Here is a 21336-nt window from a genome sequence, read left to right as displayed (position 1 = left end):
CAGTGATGATCTCACAGCATTTGTAAGCTCAGAATCCACCTCCTGACCCAGCGTCTGTGAGCTATGGGAGAATAAGCACCCCTGTATTTAAGAAGACTAAAGAGGAGCAGAGCACTGTCTTTGTTTGGGGAAGGAATAGATCTACCATTTTTTTTATCTGAGGAGGTCAAGGAAAGTATCTAGGGAGGTCAAGGAAAGTTTTCAATAAAGATGTTTGAGATGCAGGGCAGTTTGTTTACCATGGAACAAATTGAGGGGCATGGAAGAAGTGCTTGAATTGGGGATATAAGACTGTCGGATGGAATTCGCTGGCTGCAAAGTTTTCACAAGAGTAAGGGTAAAGATTTGATTGATAGGGTGGCGGGTGAGGAAGAGATCGGGTAGTTGCTTGCCTCTTTGGAGTTGACCAAGACTTGGATTGGTAAGATTTTAGATTAATAGGCTGGCAAAAGTTATTAGTTATATTAATAATAAATTGGAAACACTTTATAACCAGTTAGGAAAGAAGGCTTAGGAAAAAATGACGTCCAAAATAACAGGTTTATAATATACCACTGAAGTCAGTAACTTGTGGTACCATTTATTAAAGGAGACAGTTGACAGAGGAGAGAAGCAGGTTATAACTTAATGTTTAAGTGCTCTTTTTTCCGCTAGAATTAACCTGCAGATAACTAGACTAAATCTTCTAAACCATTTCTATAAAAGCCTCTTTCCAAAGGGAAATGATAACATAAATGGGGCACAATAACATAAAATGGAAAGGCTTGTTTTATAGCTTTATTAAATCACTGTGATAAGTAATTATTGGACTATGGGTATACTTAGTATATGAGGTGTTTTTAAATTGTATTGATAACTAGTGATAATTGCAATACAGTATGAGTTTTGTTTTATACTAAAAATTAATGTTATTTTTTAGATTTTTATAAGGTTTCAAATCACTGCTTAAAAGTTTTTAATGTATATATAAGCTTGCTTTTGTAATATACATATTGATATTTTATAGAAAAAATGGTGTGTACTTATTCAGAAGAATTACTGGATATGTATTTACTTTAGAATTGTTGAAAATTAAACATTTATTTTTCTTTCCGTAGTCTAAACCCCTGATACCTCTTCAAAAAGAGACTGATTCAGAGACCCAGAAAATGGTGCTCACTAACTACATGTTCCCTCAGCAGCCAAGGACTGAGGATGGTAGGAATTTAAGAATCTCTTTTCTTTTAAAAATTCAAATACTAACAAATCACAGCAAAGGTGTGAAGTGAATTTTAAGTCTCATAAACTTTTACCAGTTTGAAGGGAATTTGGAAATAAATTTCTGAAAATGAGAAAATAAGTCCATATGTCAGAGTTGTAGATAGTTGAAGTTAGAGATACATATAGACCAAATGCTTCCATAAGTGATTCCTTGAAATTGTTTAATTCAACTTCATCTATTATAGATCTCTCTCTGTTCTTCCGCTAAATGTTAGGAATGCATGTCAAGTGTTATGTAATTACAACTATAGAACCAGGAATTATTTTGTTCTTTTGTTGTAGACTAAACACTATGCTTGGATCCATATACCAGATAAAGATATAATATGTAGAATTCTGACTAAAGGGTTCTTATGTTTTACCTAGAAAGGGAATATATATACTTTACTATTTTTCAACAGTTTTGGTATGATAAAGCCTTTTAGATTAAGGAGCAAAATTGTTTTTAGTACATGTTGTTATGTGTCTATGTGTAATGTATATTTTATGTTACACCTAAAGATATAATTTTTATGTGTATATTTTTCTGAAACCAGTGAAAATCATTATGGCCCTAAGTTATTTATAAATTAACTCTTAATACATAAAAACACTGAAGAAAATCTAAATTAATCATTAATTTTAATTTATAAAATATACCACAAGCAAGTTTTTTTTTTTTTAAAGAATACTTTCTTTTTTTTTTAAAGATTTTTATTTATTTATTCATGATAGACATAGAGAGAGGCAAAGACACAGGCAGAGGGAAAAGCAGGCTCCATACAGGGAGCCCGACACGGGTCTCAATCCCGAGACTCCAGGACTGTGCCCTGGGCCAAAGGCAGGCACCAAACCGCTGAGCCACCCAGGGATCCCCTACCACAAGCAAGTTAAATAAATTCTTGGACTTCGGTTTCCTTCATCTTGGAATAATGATAATAGTATATGTTTTGCAGGAGTTTTGTACAGATGAGAAGCACTGGATATAAAGTGCTTATCAACACAATGGCATAATCAAATTGGATGTTGTTATTGTTTTGGCAGGTTCAGCCACCAGTTTTGTAATTCTTAAATACATTAAAAATTAAAATCGGGGATCCCTGGGTGGCGCAGTGGTTTAACGCCTGCCTTTGGCCCAGGGCGTGATCCTGGAGTCCCGGGATTGAGTCCCACGTCGGGCTCCCGGCATGGAGCCTGCTTCTCCCTCTGCCTGTGACACACTCTGCCTCTCTCTCTATCTCTCTCTCTCTATGTCTATCATAAATAAATAAATAAATCTTTAAAAAAAATAAAATAAAAAATAAAAAATTAAAATTAAAATCATTTAACTTCTGTTCCATTATTGGTGATAAAGAACTCATTTATCTGTGCTAATTATTTCTTATTCTTTGCAAAAAGGAATAAAAGACTTGATAAGTTATTTCATGGGAATATATAATGAGATTTGGGTAAAACAAAACTATTTAGCTTTTGAATTGAATTATAAGTTAATACTGTGAGAAGTCAGATATGAGTACCTTCTTTCATTGGGGATCTATAACTAATGCTTAGAGAATAGATTTATAAGCACGATTCCTTTTCCATATATTTAAATAAATCCCCAATTCCCATATTTAGCAATATAACTTAGAAATATCTATCCATAACAAAATATAGTATACTTCATTTTAGATAGTCAATGTTGAAATATTGTTTTATGCAAGTACTCTGTATGTGCATTAGACAAGTTCAGGGGCACCTGGCTGGCTCATTCAGTACAGTCTGTGACTCTTGATCTCAGGATCTTGAATTCAAGCTCCTCATTGGGCGTAGAGATTACCAAGAAAAAAAAATGAAGAAGTTCAAAATAGATATACCAACACTGGCGTATGCCCTTGTTTGTGCATTACAGGAAATTTAACAAGTGTTTGGAAACATCAATAGGTGTTTTTTTCCTTTGTTTGCTATAGTCACTGAGACTCATGTTTCAATTTTCCACTTCATCTCTAAAGGTGATTTCTAACAGTATTTCAGTTAGCTACATAATTAATATATTCAAATAGTTATTTTTTTTAATTTATTTATTTATGATAGGCACACAGTGAGAGAGACAGGCAGAGACACAGGCAGAGGAAGAAGCAGGCTCCATGCACCGGGAGCCCGACGCGGGACTCGATCCCGGGTCTCCAGGATCACGCCCTGGGCCAAAGGCAGGCGCCAAACCGCTGCGCCACCCAGGGATCCCGAAATAGTTATTTTTTTACATGGGATGATAGAGTGCTAAAATAGAATGTTAAAATATTTGTGAGGAAAGAGAAGAGTGAATTCTTAGTGTAGAGAAGAGACTTTAATGTCCTGTTGCATGGGGTAGCAAATTATTTAAGTGAAGAACCATTTAATAAATATTTTTAATAAACTAATTTGGATTTTATTTTATTTTATTTATTTTATTTTATTTTATTTTATTTTATTTTATTTTATTTTATTTTATTTTATTTTATTTTATTTTATTTTATTTTATTTTATTTTATTTTATTTTATTTTATTTTATTTTATTTTATTTTATTTTATTTTATTTTATTTTATTTTAAACAGAGACAGACAGAGCATGAGTAAGGAGAGGGGCAAAGGGAGATGGAGAAGCAGACTCTGCTGAGCAGGGAGCCTGACATGGGGCTTGAACCAAGGACTCTGGGATCATGACCTGGGCCCAAGGCAGACACTTAATCCACTGAGCCACCCAGGGGCCCCCATTTAATAAATATTCTTTTTTTTTAAATTTTTTATTTATTTATGATAGTCACAGAGAGAGAGAGAGAGAGAGAGGCAGAGACACAGGCAGAGGGAGAAGCAGGCTCCATGCACCGGCAGCCCGACGTGGGATTCGATCCCCGGTCTCCAGGATCACACCCTGAGCCAAAGGCAGGCGCCAAACCGCTGCGCCACCCAGGGATCCCCCATTTAATAAATATTAAAGGCTTCATACACCATAGGTTTTTGTTGAAGCTACTTGATGCTGTTTAGTGGAAAAACAGATGATATGTAAACAGATGAACATAAGTGTGTACTAATTCAATTTTATTTATGGACAGAGAAATTTAGATTGCATGTAATTTTCATGTGTCATGAACTAGTTTTTTATGTTTTGGGTTTTGGCCTCAACATTTAAAAATTTTAAAACCATTCTTAAGTGAGCCCAGATTTAATAGCTTTTGGTCCCTGTCGTATGGGGTAAAAAGGCAAATTGGGAGATTTGGTTCTTTTTTTTTTTTTGGATTTGGTTCTTATTCTCATTTTTTGCTGCTTCTATTTCAGAAAAATAATAAGAACTGGTAATTATTAGAAATCTAATACAGATATCACTCTGAAGGAAGATCTTCAAATAAAATTATTTTTTCCCTGGTGATGGAACCAGAGTGGAGGACATATTTAATCTTTGATATTTTTATTATATTAATGTGTTATTAGTGTTTTGTCTACCTGCTTTTGTTGCTGTCATATGGAGACTTCAGAATGTTATTTTCCTTTAATTTTAACTAACATTAAAATAACCAAGCATGATTCCAACAATGAATAAAACTAGGCAAAAGCATATGTGTAGTTTTTATTTGAGTAATGAACTAAACTCTATAAATGTGAGATACTGTTGAAGGCCCTTCCACGGAATAGTCAGATAAATATCTTCTGTCATAACACTTTTTGTTCCAATAAAAGTGATTGACACACTGTGGCCCATGGGCCACATCTGGCCTGATACCTGTTTTTCTGTGGCCCACAAGCTAAGAATAGTTTCTATAGTGAGTATACACATCATTTTGATGATAGTCGGTACCATTACTCCATGAGTAAGAACTTCAGTCTTCTCATTTACTGTATAACAGAAAATGGTACTCAACTATTAGTATATTTTAAATTTTGTCAGAAATCTTATGGAAATTTGATTTCTCTCATAAGTACCTACTATAGTATTCGTGATTTTTGTCTCTTGGTTCACAAAGCTTAACATACTTATTATCCAACCATTTATAGAAAAACTTTGGTGACTCCTGCTCAGAACTGTTCTAATCATGGATATACTCATGCCTTGATCTCTTTTACTGTCTTCTCTTTTCATGATTCAGATTTGCTTAGCCTCCTATCATTTCTGTAATTTTAATTTATTCCCTTAGTGTTTGTTCATACTTCAGGGAAATTTATTTGTGATATGAAAATTAGAAGCAGCAAAATAAAATCTTGCCCCTTTCAATTTTTGATTTGAGAGATGTATTTTAGAGTAGAAGAGTATTAAAAGGAAAAGTTTGAGATACACTTATATGTTAAGTTCTTGGGGCGCCTGCCTGGCTTAGTCAGTGGAGCATGTGACTCTTGATCTCAGGGTTGTGAGTTTGAGACTCATCTTGGGTGTAGAGATTACTTAAATAAAAATAATAATCATATTCTGAGTCCTTTTAGAGTTTACATGTTTCTCAACGTATTTCATTATAGATATTATTACAAGGAAACATAATGCACTTAAAATAGCGAATCAGAAACTGCATTGACATGCCAGGTGGGAGAATTTCTTTTCAAATTCAAGAAAAGCTTTTTCCTTTATCACAGTGCCTCAAAGAAATAAAAAAAAATACAATGTTCTTGGCTTGGAGTTTTATACTCTCTAAGGGAAGAAATACTTGGTTTACATTTAATTCCTTCCATTTTTATCGAGCACCTATGTGCTCGATAAGCAGTGTATTAGATCTAAGTATTTAAAGATAAAAATCCTTGCTTCAAGAAGCTCATGTTCTTTGGTGCCCGGCTGGCTTAGTCGGTAGAACTTGAGACTCTTGATCTCCAGGTTGTGTTTGAGCCTCACGTAGGGTGTAGAGATTACTTAAAAATCTTTTTAAAAAGGGGAGGGGGAGGGCAGCAATAGCTCTTCTTCTAAAGGGGGATAATGATGGATAAATTCGGAAGAGAAGGCATGGTATTTTGGGTTACATGGAGGAATTAGTGTTCAGTGGGAAGTATGCATCCATGTAACTGTGTAGTTGGAGAAAACTGGTTGTTGAAGAAGGATTCAGGGAATTATCAGTCTGAGTGTTTTGATTTCATTTCTTTACTCATTAAAATCAAAGAGAAAATTGCCTCTAGCGGCTGGGGGAAGGGTGTTTGTGGAAGTGATTTGTGGTGAGAGAAAAGACTAACTAGAAATAAATAGAAGGATTCCTGGACACCACTAAAGATGGAGCAAAGACTAGGGAATACCATAAATTTGTGATAGTTCTAAACAACAAGGTGATGTCACTTTCCTCTGGTAGAAGTGAGCAGTCCAGAGCATATAAGGTAGATGATTGAAATAGTACATTATTGTGACTATAAAAAAATACTAGAACCAAGTATTGAAAATAAAGGAAAACTGAAGACAAAAACTCAATTCCCCTCGTTTGTATTTGGCTTTGTGGCATTCTTTGTTTGGACAGAATGTTAAAGAAGGTAAGAAGCACACAATAAGGACTTAAAGTTAATGATAATTATGCTACTTATGCATAAGTATTCAAGTTGACCACATATGGGTATTCCAGAAATTTCATTTTTTCTATTAACCAATTTTGGACACTTTTAATCCCCTTTGTTTTGAGTGGGTATAGTCATTTTCTTTTAGTGGGCAGAAAACTGTGATTTTATCTTGTATTGCACACACTTCTGTACAGTGATATAATATTTAAATGGATTGATTTTTAGAACTTAGATTTTTTAGTTGCCTAATAAGTGAAAAACTGTAACAGTTGTTATTTCTTTACCTTTAATATTAATATCACATAGCAGGATATGTAGTGTTGAGTTTATATTAGATTTTCAGTTTTTCTTACATTTTGATATAGAAGATATCTTGCAAGCACTTCACTTAGTAAAGCTATACAAAGTAGGGGATCCCTGGGTGGCTCATCGGTTTAGCACCTGCCTTTGGCCCAGGGCGTGATCCTGGAGTCCCGGGATCAAGTCTCACATCGGGCTCCCTGCATGGAGCCTGCTTCTCCCTCTGCTTGTGTCTCTGTCTCTGTCTCTCTCTCTCTCTCTCTCTCTGTGCCTCTCATGAATAAATAAATCTTAAAAAAAAAAGCTATACAAAGTGTAATGTATAATGCAAAGATGTAATTATAAGGCATCAGGGTAATCTTTTTTAACCAAAATAACTGGCTTTGCTTTTGTCTTTATCTCCTTGTCCCCCATACGTAATGAACAATATTGGAATTGGGCAGATTATTCTGAATGCAAAAACTTGGATGAAATAATTTATATATTACCATGTTGTATATGTGCTGCCAAAGCTAGCACTATTACCATGCTGCATTTTGTGAGGAACTGCACAAAAATCCCTTATCTACTATGCTATGATTGTTAGATTCTTTTCAGGAACCCTTCTGGTAACAAGACAAATTAGCTTTAGGGAAGAAAAGATATGTGATTAATATTGTAAAGAAATACTAGACTCACAGCCTAGCTGTTAATGTAACATTTAATGCTGCCGGTGTTGACCAGTCTTGACTTACCTTAATGTATATAACTCAAAGAAAATTACGAGTGAGTAATGGTTTTTCTTAATTACAGTAATATATACATTTTTTTTAATTTTTGTTTGTTTTTCTCTAGTTATGTTCATATCAGATAATGAAAGTTTTAATCCTTCACTGTGGGAGGAACAGAGGAAACAACGAGCTCAAGTGGCATTTGACTGTGATGAAGACAAAGATGAAAGGGAGGCACCTCCCAGGGTGAGTCCTGTTCTTCCTTCAAGTTTGAAAGAGGTCCACTGATACTTATTTGGTGCTACTTACCTTACTGTGCTGTTTTGGGAGATACAGAGAAGTACAGGTTTCATTTCTTGCCCTCAGGGCACTTGAAATTTTATCGATCCTATACATATGTCATGTGAAGGAATTTGAGAACAGCATAAAACTATATGATTATAAGCCATTTTATATAAAAATAAGAGAAAAACACATTATTGTTTTCCCTTTTCCTTTTAATTTATTATTTATATTCTAGGAAAAAAGAACTCTGTTACGAACTTTTTTTTTTATGGGATTGAGAATCTGTGTTGCAGTGACAGAAGTAGTAAATAATTCATTTCCCACTTACTCATGGAGTAATTATTTTTCCCTTACATAAACTAGCTGAATCCAAAAAAATGACAATTAGACTGACTTTGGAAGTATTTGTTTCCTGGTGTATAAGACGGTTTATAAATGTGGGAATTTTTTATGTATCTGGATAAATATCTAGCTGGAAAACATAACTGTTTTAAAGCCAAGTGATGGTGTTGGCAATACCCACACCATAAATCTTAAAATGGAATACATATACATCTGCTAAAAAAAAAAAAAAAAAAAAAAAAGCATTCAAAACATTAGTTAAATCTGTAGCTATAAAGGCTTTTACTTTTGATAAAACCATTCTTTTATTGTCTCTAAAATGCTTTCAATGATCTATCATCTGTGTTTAAAGTTACCCCTAGGAGCCAGATAACAAGTGTAATTCAGATGGATTGTAGATCAATTTTTAGTTTGATGTTAGAAATATTTATCCATTTTTCACATTTTACTTATTTTGTTTTTCTAGGAGGGAAATTTAAAGAGGTATCCAACACCGTACCCAGATGAGCTTAAGAATATGGTCAAAACTGTTCAAACCATTGTACATAGATTAAAAGATGAAGAGACTTATGACGATTCTGGAAAAGATCTGAAACCACATGAAGATCAGCAAGTTGTAAATAATGATGTGGGTGTGAAGGTCAGAAAACTCCATTTAAAAGAGTTGACTAAAACTTATTGCAAGCTTTTTAAAACTTTAAAATAATAATTGAAAATAATGGTCCTTTTTGTATACATGATAATGTCCTCCCAAATTTCGGGTGTTATTCTCAGCTACCTGAAGTAAAAGCTGGAATAATCAGCAAACTCTCTAATTGCTGTTATTACCACTTCAGTATGGTTACAGATGTTCCACGTAGGCAGGATAGCGTCAACATAGCTTTTAAAAAATCTTGCCTGAACCAAGAATAAGATAAGGAATGTCAGAAAATTCATTGTTATGGAAATACTTTTTTTCCCCCCGTAATAACATTGATCCACTCTACCCAATTCTAATCTTAAATATAATTGCTATGACATTATTTTTGGAAGATGTTTCAGAAACCTACACAGATCCTTAAAATTTGTGTTCCTTTAATGGACTTTTCCCCTCCACATTATATCACAGAATCCAGTTTTCTCGTGTCACTAGAGTTACTATTCCACAGTCAGCAGAAAACAACCTAACCATCCTGAGTTCAAGCATGCTGAGCTAAGTGACTCACTCATGAACAGCTTGGCCGCTTAGGTGTAGCCTCAGGTGAAGTGTAGCCTCAGCTAAATTATCAAGCTTAATGTGGTTCATGAACCTTTGGGGCCACCTGTTCTCCCAATAAGCATTTTATCTGTGACTGCTACAGATGTCCATGTTTAAAGGTCCCTTGATTTATCCAGAATAGGAATATGTGAAGCTACTTTTACGTGTCTATATGCTTTTAGTCATCTCTACACCCAGTGTGGGGCTTGAACTCATGATCCTGAGATGAAGAGTCACACACTCTTCCTACTGAACCAGCCAGGCATCCTACTTTTAAATTCTAATCTGAACTACGGTACAAAAATAGATACAAAGTGTTAAGGAATGTGAATTCTTTATCTCTTCTTTTATGCAGACTTCAGAAAGTACCACTCCAGTAAGAATCAAAGCTGATGAAAGAGAAAAGTATATGATAGGAAACTCTTTACAGAAGACCAGTGAATCTGAAGCTGAGATTAGTCCTGGAAGTCTACCAGTGACTACAAATATGAAGGCCTCTGAGAATTTGAAGCATATTGTTAATCATGATGACGTTTTTGAGGTAACTGCTTTGTGATTGTTCTCTGAAACAGCTGTAACAGTCTTAAAAATTTTGTATCTCATTGTTGCTACTAAAGATAAGATGAAACATATCAAAAGCAGAAAATAGGCCAACTCATTTGAGAAATTTCATGGTATTTGCTATAGTATCACTCTGAACTGAAAACTTTATGCCTGTATTGCACTCAGGTGTTTACCATGGAAATTAGAGTATGATGTTTCTATTCTAATTATTCAAAATATGTCATTTCAATTGCTTAACAATGAAAAGGTTGCCATAGGTATATTTATTTATTTATTTTTGGTATATTTAAATTATTTCGCTTAGTTAAGCATTTATCGTTGATTGTGAAGTATTTTTTTTTCTTGAATGTCTGAGAATTTTTTAAAATTTCATATGGTTAGCATACAGTGTTACGTTAGTTTCAGGTGTAGAATATAGTGATTCAACAATTTTATATATTACTCAGTACCCATCAAGAGCACTCGTAATCCCATTACCTATTTCACTGATCCCCCTACCCACCTCCACTCTGGTAACCATCGGTTTGTTCTCTATAGCTGAGAGTCTGATTCTCAATTTGCTGTTTTTTCTTTGTTCGTTTGTTTTGCTTCTTGAATTCCACATATGAGTGAGATCATATGGTATTGGTCTTTGACTGACTTATTTCACTTAGCATTTTACTCTCTGGAGCCATCCATGTTGTTGCAAATAGCAAGATTTTAATCTTTTTGATGGCTGAGTAATATTCCAAGTGTGTGTGTGTGTGTGTGTGTGTGTGTGTGTGTGTTCCTTTGGGTAAATACCCAGTAGTGGAATTACTGGATCATATGGTAATTCTGTTTTTAATTTTTTGGGGGAACTCTCACACTGTTTTCCACAGTGGCTGTACCAGTTTGCATTCCCACCAGCAGTGCAAGAGGGCTCCTTTTTTAAAAATATTTTGGATACTAACCCTTTATTAGATATGTTATTGCAAGTGTCTTGTCCCATTTGGTAAGTTGTCTTTTTTTTTTTTTTTTAAGATTTTATTTATTAGAGAGAGTGCACGTGAGAGCATGGGGAGTGGGGAGGGGTAGAGGGAGAAGCAGACTCCCTGCTAAGCAGGAATCCCCATGTGGGGCTTGATCCCAGGACCCTGGGATCATGACCTGAGTTGAAGGCAGATACTTAACCGACTGAGCAACCCAAGTGCCACCCAGGTGCCCCTTGTAAGTTGACTTTTAGCTTTATTGATTGGTTCCTTTGCTGTGCAGAAGCTTTTTATTTTGATGCAGTCCCAGTGGTTTATTTTTGCTTTTGTTTCCCTTGCCTCTGGAGACATATCTAGAAAAATGTTCTGGGGCACCTGGCTGGCTCAGTTGGTAGAGCACACGACTCTTGATCTCATGGTTGTGAGTTTGAGTTGGGTATAGAGAGTACTTAAAAATAAAATCTTAAAAAAAGAAGAAAAAAGGAAGTGTCAAAAAAATTACTTCCTGTGCTCTCTTCTAGGATGTTTATGGTTTCGGGTCTCACATTTGAGTCCTTAATCCATTTTGAGTTTTTTTTTATGAATAATATAAGAAAGTAGGCCAGTTTCATTGTTTTGCATGTTGCTGTCCAGTTTCCCCAACACCATGTGTTGAAGAAACATTATTTTTCCCATTTGATAGTCTCTCCTGCTTTGTCAGTGATTGACCATATGATCATGAATTTATTTCTGGGCTCTATTCTGTTCCATGGATCAGTGTTTCTAATTTTATGACAGTACTATTACTGTTTTGATCACTATGGCTTCATGTAGTCTATGTTGAAATATGTGATTTTGATACCTCCAGTTTTGCTCTTGTTTTGTTTTAAGTAGACTCCACACCTAATGTGGGGTTTGAACTCATGACCTCAGATCAAGAGTCACATGCTCTACTATCAACTGAGCCAGCCAGATGCCTCCCATTCTTCTTTTTCAAGATTGTTTTGGCTATTTGGGATCTTTTGGGGTTCTATACAAATTTTAGGATTATTTATTCTAGTTCTGTGAAAACTGCTCTTGGAATTTTGAAACTGATTACATTATAGATTGCTTTGGGCAATCTGGCCTTTTTAACAATATTCTTCCAATTCATGAGCATGGAATGTCTTTCCATTTGTGTCATTTTCAATTTCTTTTATCAGTGCTTTACAGTTTTTAGAGTTAACCTCCTCAGTTAAGTTTATGCCTAGGGGTTTTATTATTATTATTATTTTTTGGGGGGGGGTTATTATTTTTGATGCAATTGTAAATGGGATTGTTTTCTTAATTTCTTTTTAGTGTATACAAATACAACAAATTTCGGTATAGTGATTTTGTATCCTGTGACTTTCTGTATTCAGTTTTCAGTTCTATTAGTTTTTTGGTGGAGTCTGAGACTTTTTCTTTTAAAAGTTTCTTCTAGTGGATCAATAAAAACTGTAGCTTTTTTTAAATAGCTTTATTGAGGTATAGCTCACATATTACGTAATTCACCTATTTATTTATTTTTTATTTATTTTTGAAGATTTTATTATTTATTTGGGAAAGAGAGTATGAGAGAACACAAGCAGTGGTAGGAGCAGAGAGAGAGTGAGAAGAAGCAGCAGATTCCTCTCTGAGCAGGGAGCCCAACGCAGGGCTCCGACTCAGGGCTCTATCCCAGGAACCTTGGATCAGGACCCTAGAAATTAAAGCTAGATTATAAACTAAAGAATTATCTACATTAAACATAATCATTGAAGAAAATATAATCCAAGGGCAAAGAGTATGAAAGCAAAAAATAAGAGCTAACTGCAAGAAGATTAATTGATGTGAGCACAGGAGACAAACGGGGAGGGAATGTGGGAGGCCATAGCTCCCAGACGCCAGGTGTAGTATAGGAGGAAATCTCAGCAGCTGAAAGCACTGCACGAATCAAAAATTAGGACAAACCATTTGTTCTTCCTTCTCCTGTTCTCTTATTCTTTGCATTCATTGTCTTTAGGTCCTGTTCATTCCAAAATTTCTGTCAAATTCTTTGTTTCTTTATCAACCATCACTGCCATTGCTTAAGGACAGATTTTTTTTTCTTTCAGACTTCGGATAGCCAGATCCCTTTCTGCTGGTCTCTTTCTCTTCCCTTACATTCTTAATACCAGAGTTACCATTTATTTATTTATTAAAGATTTTATTTATTTATTCATGAGAGCCACAGAGAGAGAGGCAGAGACACAGGCAGAGGGAGAAGTAGGCTCCATGCTGGGAGCCCGATATGGGACTCGATCCCAGGACCCCGGATCACACCCTGAGCCGGAGGCAGACGCTTAACCACTGAGCCCCCAAGGCGTCCCAAGAGTTACCATTTTAAAAGATAATCTGATGTGAATTCCTGGCTTGGCAACTTCCAATAATGACCAACACATACTTGAGTCCAAATTCAAAGCAAAACCTTTCCCTGTTTAATCCAATCTGACTTTTCTGTGTCCTGCCAGTTATCTGAGCTCTGGCTACATGGAGTTGGCATGCTCTACATACCTTCTCTTATTTCCATTCTTTCATCTGTTCAGAATGTCATGCCTCTCTTACGTTGCCCTTCACATCTCTTCCTTCCCTCTTCACTTTCTCTTCCTATTCTACTAACTAGAAGTATCTTTCCATTATAGTACAGTCCTGAAGAGGGTTTGGCAAACTGTGTCCTGTGGCCCATATCTGGCCCATTGCCTGTCATTATATGACTTGCAAGCTAAGAACTGCTTTTACATTATTAAATGTTGAATAAAAATCAAAAGAAAAAGAATATTTCTTGACAAGTGAAAAATTCAATTTTCTTTTTTTATTTTTATTTTTTTTTATTTTTTTATTTATTTATGATAGGCACACAGTGAGAGAGAGAGAGGCAGAGACACAGGCAGAGGGAGAAGCAGGCTCCATGCACCGGGAGCCTGACGTGGGATTTGATCCTGGGTCTCCAGGATCGCGCCCTGGGCCAAAGGCAGGCGCTAAACCGCTGCGCCACACAGGGATCCCGAAAAATTCAATTTTCGTGGCACACAGCCACATTCGTTTGTTTATGTGTTGTGTATGGCTGCTTACGTGCCACAGTGGCAGAGATGGGTAGTTGAAATAGACCTTCAGGCCCTCAAAGTGTAACATATTTATGATCGGGCCTTTTTACTGAACTAGTTGGCTGACTCTGGTCCATATCTTTATTAGGTCACTTATGAGTACCTAAAAGTCTTAGTACTTTTAACAGAACAATGTTTAAGACTTGTCATTTATTTTCATATTATTTTTTAATTTTTGTCATTAGGAATAATTTAACATGCAAAAGATCTATTTTTATATACAATATTTACAACATTAAAATATCTCAATAAAAAGTTTTTCACTACCCACTCCTTTTGTTCACTAGCCCCGTGACCTAATAGCTTTCAATGGCAGATCATCTGTGACCATTGCCAAATATTAGAGAAAAATTCGTGGAGAATAACAAAAAATTCCGTCTTCAAATTGGCCAAAAATCGCCATTAAGTCATTTTAATAGAATAACACGTCAGTCCTTCTGACTCCTTGGAACCTGATAATCTTAGAGGGAATAAATGTGAGAATTAGGAAAAGACTTTCAGTTGGAACACCTTGACTAAACTGAATTTTTTAAAGACAGTTTCTTATTGTTAATTTTTTTAAAGACAGTTTCTTCTTATTGTTGTTTTTATTATTGTGTTTTTGTTACTCTAGCACTTGGCATAGTACCAGGCATATAATAATCATTAATATGCTTGAATCATTAATACACTTGACCTTGAATTAAGGCCTCCCATGGAAAATTATCCCATAGTCACTTTGACATATTGGTAATAATTGCCATAGTTTTATATCTGTATTTTGAAAAACTTAAATCATATATTAGTTTTAATCACTATTACCATTAAAATTTTTTCATCCATGTTCTAAGTATTCTTTTCTCTTTAAAGCTCTTATGACTTACTATCTATTCATTTGAAGAAACCAAAATTTATTTAAATACTTTCTTTTTTTTTCTTTAAATTAGGAATCTGAAGAACTTTCTTCTGATGAAGAAATGAAAATGGCAGAGATGCGACCACCATTAATTGAAAGCTCCATTAACCAGCCAAAAGTGGTAGCTCTTAGTAATAACAAAAAAGGTTAGATTGTTGAAAGCACTAAGAATAGAAATGGGCTGAATGTGTAAATTCATAAATTTTTTTGAAATAAATTTCTTTAAGTGTCATTATACTACTTAAAATACTTTTTTAGAAATAATTTTCAAAACATGCCTTTCTAAAAGATCTATTCCTTAGCTCTCTATTAAAAAAAAAAATTGCTAGGTATTTTCTCTTCTCTCATGCAAGGTTACATATAAGAGCATGATCCCATTTCTCCTGCTTATTTGCTGGGTAATCCTTGAGCTCTTAATTTTATGCATATGAATTTACCTAACATTCATTGAGGCTAATGAAGAGGTTGTGAGTATCAAATGTACTAGGTTATTCAGTGTACTCAGATTGGCACAGTACCTGATACAGAATAGATGCTTATTGTTTTATCTGTCCTGGAGTTCTTTTTAAACCATACTCACACCGCAGCCATTTTTTCATATAACATAGAATCTCAGACCCTTCTTAGAAATGAGAGGGAACTTGAAGGAAATCTATCCCTTCCTTTCACCCCTTCCCACTAGTGCCCTGTATTATCTTTACCAAATATTGATCTAGTTTTTGCCTTTATGGCCTTGACTAAACTTACATCTGGGCGGCTCTTGAATAATTTGGGTTTCATAAAAATAATGGTGGTGATATTTGTCTGAGCACTTACTAGTTGCTTACTGTGCTAAGTATTTTACATGTTGCTATCTGTCACAAGGAGGTGGAAGAAGAGGAATAATATCTAGGAAAGAGCTTACCTGCTATCTTAACAGTATTTAAAAAATTAAGACTCCAGCACCCAAATCCTTAAAGTTGAAGATATAAAGCCTTATGTGCTATTATTATCAACTGTAAAGACAATCCAGACTGCTTGAACTGTGCTCCTAAGATATTTAGAACAGATTTAAAAAATCCTTAATTCATGTAATCTCCTGTGACTGTGTCTCTGTATACTGTTTCTATGATTTGGGTAGAATGGCATTAAAAACAGCTTTTAGGGTTGTAAAGATATAGAGTTATTATCTTTTTAAATTTTTTTTTAGGTATGCTCTTTGCCCAACTTGGAGCTTAAATTCACAATCCTGAGATCAAGAGTCACATGCTCTCCCCACTGAACAACTGGGTGTCCCAAGTTATCTTTTTATCATTACTTTAAAAAAATTAATACTTTTTAAAATGTACCTGCCTATATAATGGAATATGAATATTGTCTGTTTCTGTGTATAAAAAACAAAATTCTTGGGATCCCTGGGTGGCGCAGCGGTTTGGCGCCTGCCTTTGGCCCAGGGCGCGATCCTGGAGATCCGGGATCGAGTCCCACATCAGGCTCCCGGTGCATGGAGCCTGCTTCTCCCTCTGCCTGTGTCTCTGCCTCTCTCTCTCACTGTGTGCCTATCATGAATAAATAAAAATTAAAAAAAAAAATAAAAAATAAAAAAAAATAAAAAAATAAAAAACAAAATTCTTCTCATATATTGATAGTTGCTTTTTCATGTGCAATTCTTTGAAATGGTTTAAAAATAGCAAAAGAGAGTTGACCTTGTGAAACTGAAGTCGTGAATGAGGGGGCATCTGGCGGGCCCAATCATTAGAACATGTGAGTCTTGATTGCTAGGTTGTGAGTTCAAGCCCCACACAGGGTGTAAAGCCTACTGAAAAAAAAAATTGTGAATGAGTGAGTGGAAGATCCATATACACTAAAACTAATTGATGGCCTTAGAAAAACATTGTATAATATCATCTTGTCAGTAGTTAAAACTAAAATTTTGGGTAACCTTAACATAGATTATATGTATTAAACTTAAAGATATCACGTTTTAAATTACTTAATCTTTGTGTGTATTAGGACTGAATTTTCAGAAGTGTCATTGGTTATCTTCTAATCCATATAATTCTTTATATATTGAACCAGAACAATGTAAATGCCATTTGTCATCATTGCAAAGTATTAAAGAGAAATCCTTAGTGACTTTATCAACGGTTTACTTTTTGTTTTGTTTTGTTTCAGATGATACAAAGGATACAGATTCTTTATCAGATGAAGTCACACACAATAGCAATCAGAATAACAGCAACTGTTCTTCTCCATCTCGGATGTCTGATTCAGTTTCTCTTAACACTGATAGTAGTCAAGATACCTCACTCTGCTCTCCAGTGAAACAAACTCATATTGCTATCAATGCCAAAATCAGGTTTGTGAACGAACGTCTTAACAGAATAATTTATTTGTACAATAGAGATAATAAAGCAAGTAAATATATATGACTAAAAGGATTTCACAAATTACTATTATAGAAATAGTTCGGTAGTAGTAGATGATTTCTTCCTCATTACTACTATGTAGCTTTGCTACATTTCCATTTGTATTAGTTTTTTAAATAGAGAAGAAGAGGACCATGCAACTTTTCATTTTGAGGTCATGGGTTCAAACCACACATGGTAGAGATTACTAAAAAAATAAACCTAAAAATAAATAGAGAAGAAAGGATTTAAAATATAATTATCTTCATTAAAAAGTTGGACAGTTTTACTGCATTTTTAGGTATTACAACATAAACAGCTTGTTTGGAGTAATTCAAGTTGAAATAGGTACTTTTTAGATAACTCATTTTTGAGAGGTGCCATTAAAGGGCATTCAGTACTTTTAACTACTTCTGTAACTTTGAGTTCGACTTAAATTTGTAGACTTAAATTCAGACTCTGAAACTAGTCTTAATTTCTATAGGCTAAAGTTAGCTGAAGTTTAAAACAACTATTATTTGGACTTTCAAGGTATTTGGCTATCAAAATAAAATGTGTTGTTTTGCCTTCATGTTAATGTATCAGCTAGGTGCTTATTAGAATGATTTGGGTTACTACTGAATATTAATATTGTTGACTATGTTTTAGAGTAAATTGATTCTTAAATTTCAGGCATAGTTAAGTCAAATTTTGTTTGAATTGATCTGTATTGTAAAAGGAAGGTGAATTTTATGTCTCAAAATGAATTTAGCTATCACATACTTATAATTATGATTATTTATATCTGTTCTCTGAATTTGAGGCTAAGACCTAGTATGGTAAAAAAAAATGTATAATCTCTTAGATGGTAAGATAATGATTAATTTCTTGAGTATTTTGTTGAGTTTTGTATTTTATAAATCATGTTTTTTGTGTAATGAAATAAAGGCTAAGAAAGGGATATATCCACACCTTTGTCTTATTTCTAGTAATGAGTATGAGTATAGTATACTAGTATACTCTAGTAATGAGTATAGTCTGTTACCTAATGGGAAGATCAAAGCTAAGGAATATTTGTTAAACATGAATATTTATATGGCAAAACACAAATATGTTTTCGTATTTGTGTGAAATATAAGTAGGTATTTATTTCCACCAAGTAGAAATAAAATGTTTTCTGTAACTTTGGAATAGTACATTTATAAACATCTGCCAAATGCAATGAAGTAACTTAGAAGAGTGATTAGATTTAGTTTGCTTTTTATCTTCAGATTTTTTCAGGGCTACATTGTTTATTTTTTAAATCACCGTACAATACTTGACATTTTTTTTTTGGTTAGTTCTGTCTCTCTTTTTTTTTTTTTTTGCATAGCTGACTTTCTTGACATTTTTTGTAGACCTTTGAGTACTTGTTTAATTCTTATTAGCTTTTTACAATTCCTTTGTTTATATATTTGAAACTAATACTAACTACTTAGTTAATATGACTAACTTTGAAAAAAAAATATATGACTAACTTGGTTATTAATGTTAGGTTTTCGAATTATTTGTAAAAATGGTCTGTGCTCTTGCTCAGCTGTTCAAGTTACTGGCTTTTCATGTATCTGCCCATCTTTCAAACGTTTCATGTTTTTTTAGCACATTCCTGGAAAGGTGCATAAGTCCATCTTTCTTCACCGTTTAGCTCTATTAAACTATATTCTGACAAGTGGTGATCCTGTTGAAAATTAACCTTGAAAAAAAAAAATTAACCTTGATTATCTGTGAATTTAATTAATGGTTTACTTGTCTCCATTTAATGTAAATACATTATTTGATTATTACAATAATATTTTAATATTACTACTTGCTAATAAATGACTTTAATCTTTGATTACTATCAGCTCTTTAACTTTGTGTACTGACATATTAACTAGTTATTAATACTTCTTACTACCAAGAAACTGAGCTTTATGATGTTTGTGATAAAATTATCTTTGTTTTAGGCAAGAAGATGAAAATTTTAACAGCCTCTTACAAAATGGAGATATTTTAAATCACTCAACAGAAGAAAAATTCCAGGTTCTTGATAAAAAAGATTTTAATTTACCAGAATATGATTTGAATATTGAAGAGCGATTAGTTCTTATTGAGAAAGGTGTTGACTCAACAGCCACATCTGATGAATCTCACAAATTAGACCATATCAATATGAACCTTAATAAACTTGTAACTAATGATACATTTCAACCAGAGATAGTGGAAAGATCAAAGACGCAGGATATAGTGCTTGGAACAGACTTTTTAAGCATTAATACTAAAGGAGAAGCTGAGCCCTTGGAAAATGGAAATAAGTATCCTAATCTGGAATGTGTAAATAAGGTAAATGGACATTCCGAGGAAACTCCACAGTCTCCTAAGAGGACTGAACCACATGACACTGATTCTTCTGTTGATATGGGTATTTTCCAAAAGTACTGAAGATCTCTCTCCTCAGAGAAGTGGGCCAATTGGATCTGTTGTGAAATCTCATAGTATAACTAATATGGAGACTGGAGGGTTTAAAAATCTATGACATTCTTAGTGATAATGGACCACAGCAGCCAAGTGCACCAATTAAAGTAACACCTACTGTGATGGAAAAAATATTGTCAGGAGCAAGTCTGCTACACTTCTGTATGATGCAACCATTGCAAGTATTTACTGGCTCTTCTTCATCTTCTTGATTTAATATCAGGTACAAAGGCAATTTTCAAATTTGATTCAAGGATCATAATCCTGAAGAGCCAAGTATGATAAGAGGCGCCCACAGTAAGTGGCCCCATCAATCTTGCGCCTCAGGAATATATGAGTCCTCCCACCAGATATAATATCCAATACAGTAGTAGTGCTGCAGTCAAGGACACTTTGTGGCACACCAAACAAAATCCCCAAATAGATCATGTCGGTTTTCCTCCACAGCGTCTTCCTAGATCAGAGAGCACAGAAAGTCACAGTTATGCTAAACATTCTGCCAATATGAATTTCTCTAACCATAACAATGTTCGAGCTAATACTGGATATCATTTGCATCAGAGACTTGGCCCAGGAAGACATGGGGAAATGTGGGCCATTTCACCAAGTGACAGACTCATTCCTGGAGCAACTCGAACTACCATTCAGCGACAAAGTAGTGTGTCTTCTACAGCTTCTGTAAATCTTGGTGAGTCAGGTCCCACAAGGCGGGGCCAAATTCCTGAAGGAGATTATTTGTCGTACAGAGAGTTACATTCAGTGGGAAGAACTCCAATGATGTCAGGATCACAGAGACCTCTTTCTGCACGAACATATAGCATGGATGGTCCAAATGCATCAAGACCTCAGAGTGCACGACCCTCCATTAGTGAAATACCAGAGAGAACTATGTCAGTTAGTGATTTTAATTATTCACGGACTAGTCCTTCAAAAAGACCAAATGCAAGGGTTGGTTCTGAGCATTCTTTATTAGATCCTCCAGGAAAAAGTAAAGTTCCTCATGATTGGCGAGAACAAGTACTACGACACATCGAGGCCAAAAAGTTAGAAAAGGTAATTAAATATGAGCTTTTTATTTTCCTCTCTATAAATTTATTTCTCTTAAAAATATTTGGTACTCTTTGTTTCTTAAGGTGAAACAAGATACTCTGAATTACTGAATATATACTTATATTTGAGGAGTTTTTCCTTGGTACTTAAAGCAGAGTTCAAGTTTAGACTTAGACTCAAAGTCTGAGATGGTAGGATATGGTTCTTTTCTGTCTCTTACTCCCCAGAGTTTTCTAATGAGCTGAAATTCATTTCATATGTTTATATATGTGTCTCTTTTAGATTATGCTGTACATACTTTAAATAAT

General features: G+C 34.5%; 1 pseudogene; it reads left to right on the top strand.

Annotated features, from left to right (window-relative positions):
• The window catches only part of LOC119879254, a 35509-nt pseudogene extending 14379 nt beyond the window's left edge, over positions 1–21130 (top strand).
• The last annotated feature ends 206 nt before the right edge of the window (positions 21131–21336 follow it).

This window comes from Canis lupus, unplaced genomic scaffold, assembly GCF_011100685.1.
Source record: "Canis lupus familiaris isolate Mischka breed German Shepherd unplaced genomic scaffold, alternate assembly UU_Cfam_GSD_1.0 chrUn_S496H658, whole genome shotgun sequence".
Taxonomy (NCBI): Eukaryota; Metazoa; Chordata; class Mammalia; order Carnivora; family Canidae; genus Canis; species Canis lupus.
This window is presented reverse-complemented; position numbering and strand designations above follow the sequence as displayed.